This window comes from Oncorhynchus mykiss, chromosome 21, assembly GCF_013265735.2.
Source record: "Oncorhynchus mykiss isolate Arlee chromosome 21, USDA_OmykA_1.1, whole genome shotgun sequence".
Classification (NCBI taxonomy): Eukaryota; Metazoa; Chordata; class Actinopteri; order Salmoniformes; family Salmonidae; genus Oncorhynchus; species Oncorhynchus mykiss.
Genome location: NC_048585.1, coordinates 50,945,187 through 50,951,450, shown reverse-complemented (window position 1 = coordinate 50,951,450; position 6,264 = coordinate 50,945,187).

Sequence of the window (6,264 nt, the reverse complement as noted above, 5' to 3'; positions counted from 1 at the left end):
TACTTTTCATTTCACCCATAAAACATTATAGCCTATTATTAAAGTACAGTATGCTTACAATATCATAAACAATACTCTTTAACACGTTCCAAATGACATTTTATATATTCATATGGTTTAAGGGGGCACTTTCTTCATGATGACTAGCTGAAGGTGCTCTACTCAAATGGCACAACATAATCATTCATAATACAGTGCATTCTGAAAGCATTCAGATCCCTTGACTTTTTTAATGTTACAGCCTTATTCTAAAATGGATTAAATAGATTTTAAAAAACTCAATCACACAATACCCCATAATGACAAAGCGAAAACAGGTTTTTTAGAAAGTTTTGCAAATGTATTAAAAATGAAAAATACCTTATTTACGTAAGTATTTAGACCTTTTGTTATGAGACTCGAAATTGTGCTCAGGTGCATCCTGTTTCCATTAATAATCCTTGAGATTTTTCTACAACTTGATTGGAGTCCACCTATGGCAAATTCAATTATTTGGACATGATTTGGAAAGGCACACACCAGCATGTCAGAACAAAACCCAAGCCATGAGGTTGAAGGAATTGTCTGTAGCGCTCCAAGACAGGATTGTGTCAAGGCACAGATCTGAGGAAGGGTACCGAAACATTTCTGCAGCACTGAAGGTCCCCAAGAACACAGTTGGCTCCATCGTTCTTCAATTGAAGAAGTTTGGAACCATCAAGACTCTTTCTAGAGATGGCCTTCCAGCCAAACTGAGAAATCGGGGGAGAAGAACCGTGGTCAGGGAGGTGACCAATAACCTGATGGTCATTCTGACAGAGCTCCAGAGTTCTAATATGGAGATGGAAGAAACTTCCAGAAGAACAACGTTCTCTGCAGCACTCCCCCAACCAGGCCTTTATGGTAGAGTGGCCAGACGGAAGCCACTCCTCAGTAAAAGGCACATGACAGCCCGCTTGGAGTTTACCAAAAAGCACCTAAAGGATTCTCTGGTCAGATGAAACCAAGTTTGAACTCTTTGGCCTGAATGCTGAGCGTGAAGGGGAAAAGGTGAAGGGTTCTGAATACCTTCTGAATGCACTGTAAATATATAATTTGAATAGCAGGACACTGTAAAGTCCATTATTCCACTAAAGAGTATGAATTAGGCTGTTTGAGAAGGTTTTAATCTTAAGCAACCTGTATACACATTGTTTGAAGTGCTATAGACCAACATAGTTACTCTAGTAAGTCAAAGCTGTGTGCTGGAAAACCTTGGTAGAGCATGGGTGGAGTAGGCATTGTGGTGCTCATGTGAATTTCCTTTATTTTTCTGGCTTCAGACGAATGCCTACTTCTCACTTAAAACATTGTTTTTAATTGATATGGTTTTTACACAGTGAGGTGAATATGCAACATTATTATGCAACATAACACAGCAATATTTCAAAGTAAATGTACACAATAATGCAACAGTAATAATGTAGTTATTAGTATTTATTTCATGTTATAGCTGATTTCCAGAGGGAAGCGAAAAACCAGAAACCCATTTAAGCCAGTATGGCGTAAACTGGAAAATACTTCCCCGATTTATTTTAACAAGGCAATCGAGCAAGCTCCTGGAAAAAACACAAATCTTCAACATATACCCATTAACTATTTACGTGAAAATGTACTTTAAAGTTAACTGAAGAAAGGCATAGTACTAAATTAACTCTAAACAAAAGTGAATTAATACAACATATAACATCTACAACCAAACTTACATTCTTCAGACAGCACATTCTGTACAAACTATTCAGGGATGGCCACAATTTCTCTTGAAGAGCTACAGGGTTATGCAGTTTTTTTTGTTCATGCCCAGTTCTACCACACCTGATTCTATTACTCAAGATCTCGATGAACAGATGAGGTTTTGCGTAACAGCTGAGTAGTAGAATCAGATGGGGTATTGCTGGGCTTAAACAAAAACAAAACCTGCATAACTCTTGATAACAAATGCCAAATGCCTGTAACAAATGCCAAACTGCTGAGAAACATCTGTAAAATACAAAGTCATTAGACAAGTACAAAACCCTTTAAAAAAATGATAAACATATTTACAAATCTGAAATTGGATAGGTGCTCTAAATCCCTGAAAACAAAACTTCAGCTACAAATGTCCTAAGTAATGCTGTACACAGCTGTCTAACTCCAGTAAAATAGCACACGTCCTCATTTACAAATGGCAGTATAAATGGCAGTATAAATACAGATTTGGAAAACAACATACATTTTCACTATTGATAGTGTGCAACGTACCATGTGTACTGCGTGCATTTTAAATCGGCATAAGCTGTTTGCTAGCTCCACATGGGCCAGCCTGACAAATTTCCTAGCTTCTCAAATGCTGGAAAGTGGTAGCAGAAAATAAGAAACGTGAAACTGATAAGGAGAAACATTTGCAGCATGGTTTGCTGCAATCTAAGAGTCTGATTTTGTCCATTTAAAGTAAAACGGATCAAACATAATTTCTGAGTGGATGACAGCTAACGTTGCCGTGATGTGTTAATAGCATAGACTAATGCTTTTGTCTTTCGCAATGCTCATTATCAGTCGCTCACCACTGGTCTGTTTGCGTATTAGTTGGCTGTCTGGGCGGGTGAAACTGACATACTAGCCTACTACGGACTGTATTTAACTTACCTGTAAAGGCTCAGCTAGGTCGTCGTATCTTCTTCAATAAGATGATTCTGGCCTGTAAAAAAAATATCAGATAGACGTACTAGGCCTACATATACACCTAGGCAGGTTAGCTGCTAGCTAGTAGCCTACGCCAAATCAATTTAGATCTGCTAATTATTTCAACTGAACTATATCTGAGTAATCTGAAAATACAATGTTAAAAAAGTGTAAATATAACCAGAATTTTCTTGTATGGTGGAAATGAGAGATAAGAAGGGAGAGAGTGAAAGTCTGACAGGAGATCCTCTCAGAGCAAAGATAACACCGCACAACCAAGCACATAGAAATACAACAGGTAGAACAGATTAGACTTGGTTCTTCAATGGGAATGTTGTCTAGATTTTTTTTTTTAAACATACAGAAACTTGTTTATTGTCCTTGCAAAAGTCTAAATTGTACATTTAAAGCTGCCCTGGAACAGGAGGAAGAAAGTAATCTGTGTATGATATTTTTCAATTGGAATGCAGTTCTATTTATTCCACATCTATACTAACGTCAGCATGAAAACTGTGTGGCTTTTGGGGAATTCGTGGATCCAATGGTTGGAGAAGCATGCCAGGGCGGTCGGAAAGCATCACAACCTCTCCCTTGACTACTGTCACATTAGGTGGCTTGGAGAGCGAGGAATGAAGTGGGGCAAACTGCTCCATGTTCTGCGCCAGCAGAGTGCCTGTGCTGCTACTCCCCCTGACATCATAGTCCTCCACCTCGGTGAAAACGACTTGGCACACACAAAGGGGACAGCCCTGGTGAGTCAGATGCACACTGATTTGGAGGTAGTCATCCAAATGTTCCCCGGGACAACGGTGGTCTACTCTGACATTGTACAGCAGAGGAGTTGGATGTTCCAGTGGGATGAGAACATCAACAAGCCCATAGAGATACCAGCTGGTTGACAGAGCGCCAGGCTGTTTGCATTTCTCCTTGACAGGCGCATGCCCACAATCCGCCACCCTGCAGTGTGTCCCCGGGCAGTACCGTACAGATGGCGTGCATCTCACGGATGAGTGAAATGACCTCTTCCTTGAGTCTGAGAGCTGGTCTCTCCACCATCCTAGCAAGACGCAAGCAGTAGTACACAACACCACACTCACTGTCACTTGCCTGCCTCTCCACAAACCCAAAGGCTCTTCTAATAAATGTAAATAAATGTGTGTGTGACGGGAGGGAGGGGCCTGTCAAAACTATGAATTAAAGAATGGTCCAAATGTTTCCATTACATTCTGAAACCTGTTCTTAACACATTGACTTCGACAGACCATTTAAATGGACAGTCTGGAAGCGTTCGTTCCAAAATTATTTTTCAAAATTAATTAATTAAGTACTGATTACACATTTATTCCTCTTGCTTGGTAAAAATACAATTGTCTAAAACACTTGATTTGTTGAGAACAGACTAATTTCATCATGTAGCTAACCAAGTTAGCAAGCATAAAAAATTGTTTTGATTGCACATAGCAGGTCAAGCCAGCAATAAATGATTATATTATTGTAAAATACTTGAAAGTACTACTTAAATACTTTTTGGGGTTATCTGTACTTTACTTTACTATTTATATTTTAGATAGCTATTACTTATACATTCCTAAAGAAAATTATGTACTTTTTACTCCATACATTTCCCTGACACCCAAAACTAGTCATTACACTTTGAATGCTTAGCAGGACAGGAAAATGGTCTAATTCACAAATTTATCATGGGAACATCCCTGGTCATCCCTACTGCCTGTGATCTGGCGGCCTCACTAAACACATGCATTGTTTGTAAATTATGTCTGAGTGTTGGAGCGTGCCCCTGGCTATCCGTAAAAAAAAAGAAAAGGAATTTGATATTATTTATACTTTTACTTTTGATACTTAAGTATATTTTAGCAATTACATTTACTTTTGATATTTAAGTATATTTAAAACCAAATACTTTCAGACATTTACTATAGTAGGATTTACTGGGTGACTCACTTTTACTTGAGTAATTTTCCATTAAGGTATATTTTACTCAAGTATGACAATTGGGTACTTTTTCCACAATTGGTTTTTACCAATTACCATGTGCAGCATCTGCACCCCCTGACTACTTTTTATGTGTGGATGGCAACTTCAGATTTTCTGGAACACACTGAAAAGTAACTCGACACTGTGTTGATCAGTCAGCACAAATGTGGATTAAAATAACGACAAGGCAGGAGAGGGAGCCGGAAATTAATTTAAACATGTTTGAAAATGCGATGCTGTCAGTCGAGTCTGGTAAATTGTCTGATGTTAGCATGCAACAACTGAGGTTCTGTTTACATGTGTGTTTGGGGTTCAACCATTGACTATATGCAGTTCAACATAGTTAGTTTATGGTTTCTTAACAAAGTAATTTGTTTTCCCGGCTATAGTTTGTCTTGGGGCCTTGCTTGTTCTTTCTTAGTCGAGGAAATGTAGCATAGCTAACTGCTGTGTTTGTCCTGCCGGAAATATGTCTACCTCGTCTTACTTTAGCTTGGTCTGCAATACAAATGAATGTGAACAGTGTGGCAGTTTCCCAAAGTTTAGTAATTTTAAACTTAGCGTAAATAACATTAGCACGCTGTGTTTTGTGTAAGAAAGTATGATAAATTGTGGTGCATGAACTGGCCATACGCGTTAGCTAACGTAAGTCTTACGCTGGCTAATGTCATCTAGCTAACGTTAACTGGCTATCATAGCAGCCAAGGAGATTTGCTAGCTTATTCATGCATATGTGTTTGTTCTCTGATTACATGCAAGTGTCTATGTCAGCAGTTTAAACATGATCACCTGTCAAAATATAGCTAGCAAGCTTTCATCGCTTGTTGGTTAGCTAACTAGTCAACGTTAGCACTCATCTGACTGATATAACCTTATATTAGCTAGCTAGCTACCTAGCTAATCAAAACAAAACCACATTCACTGGCTAGCTACCTATATTTGCTTGTTCGTTAGCTAGCTTACTTTCAGCTTACTGATCAAGGCTAGCTACAGAGGCTAGCTGCTGAACTTTGGACAAGCAAGCTAATGTTAGCTAGGTAACGTTAGCTAGCTACCTAGCTAATCAAAATATATTTTTTTATTAATTGATTAACCTTAGCTTGAATACCACCATATAAAGGGCTTGCAGTTGATGTACGATGCCTTCTGGTGGCTATGTTGGAAGACCACCGCATTCATTCTTCCGACAACAACAGCCAAGTAGCTACCCCAAACTGCATGATAACAGTGCCTAAAACTATTTGATTCCCCGCCAAGGTCATCTTCTGTCGAGTATTTGGCTGCTCTAACAAGACAGGAAAGACAACTGGAAAAAATATGTGCTTGCAGATTCCCTGCAATCATGAAACACCATTTATGACACCAATGAGATGACTCAAGAACTGTCAGGAAAGCGAAGTAACCTTTTTGCCCGTTAAGACCTGAACCCAGAAAGCTGTCAGTAACGGGTCTGCTACGATCATTTCATCACTGGTAAGTCAAGTCGGTTCGATTTTGAGTTTATTTTAGCTGTTATGCTAACCAGGTGTTAAAAACAACACTAAATTAGCCTAAATTAGCTAGCTAGATACCAGAGGTGGGACCAAGTCA